We start from the raw sequence: 1,057 nt of genomic DNA on the forward strand, positions 1-1,057 counted from the left end.
TTAAAATTTGTATTTTTGGATGGCTATGGACACCTTGAAAATTCGGCCATGCTCATATTGTATATATATGTTTGCACATGATGTTTTGGCTATGAAATAAGTGATGAATAAGTTGGTTTAAAGAAGAAGATGTTGAAGAATAATTGTGAAATTTCAAGCACAATTGGCCTAGCACACATATAAGTGCTTGATGCTATATTATAAGTTTTGAGCCACAATATGCAAAGCATTAACTAGTAAAATGCATGCTGTTTTGTGAGGTATTAAGTGCATAATTGGCCTCAACATGTACATGAATATTGGCCTTGGGTAGCCTATTGAAGGCCTTAGCATTTCCTTGATGCTCAAATAAATTGTATTGAATTGCTTGATGTAGTATAAAATGTGCATGACCATTGTGTATTCAAGCTAAAGAGTGGCCATATGACCATTTAAAATCCTTGTCATATTCGCCATAAGCAAGCACAATGAGGTTTTAATAAATTGAATTTGTTTGAATTAGCTCAAGAGCTAAGAGGGCCACAATTGGACAAGGGAAGGAAAAGGTGATCGAATAGCCGAAAAAGCCGTTCGACAACATCCGAGGTAAGTCCTCAAGAAGTGATCTTACTTGAATTATGTAAGATGAAACATGGATGTGTATGATTATTGATCATGTGTGTATGAGTATTTGAATTCCACCGGGCTAAGTCCCGGCGAATATGCTAATGATTATAATTGTGTTTGAGCCTTAATGTGAAAATGAAATATGTATGTCCAATGATTATTGATGTATGTGTGCATGAGAAATTGAATGATATCCGGGCTAAGCCCGAAGACAATTATGCTGAAATTTATATCCGGGTTAAGACCGAAGGCAATTGTGCTAGTAGCTATATCCGGGCTAAGACCAAGGCATTCGTGCAAGTTGTTAAATCCGGGCTAAGACCGAAGGCATTTGTGCAAATCGTGATATCCGGGTAAAGTCCGTTGGCCTTGGTGCGGGTTACCATAACCGGGCTATGTCCGAAGACGATTGAGCAATACCGACATCCGGATAAACTCCAAAGGTATGTGA

This window comes from Gossypium arboreum, chromosome 13 (assembly GCF_025698485.1).
Source record: "Gossypium arboreum isolate Shixiya-1 chromosome 13, ASM2569848v2, whole genome shotgun sequence".
Lineage (NCBI taxonomy): Eukaryota > Viridiplantae > Streptophyta > Magnoliopsida > Malvales > Malvaceae > Gossypium > Gossypium arboreum.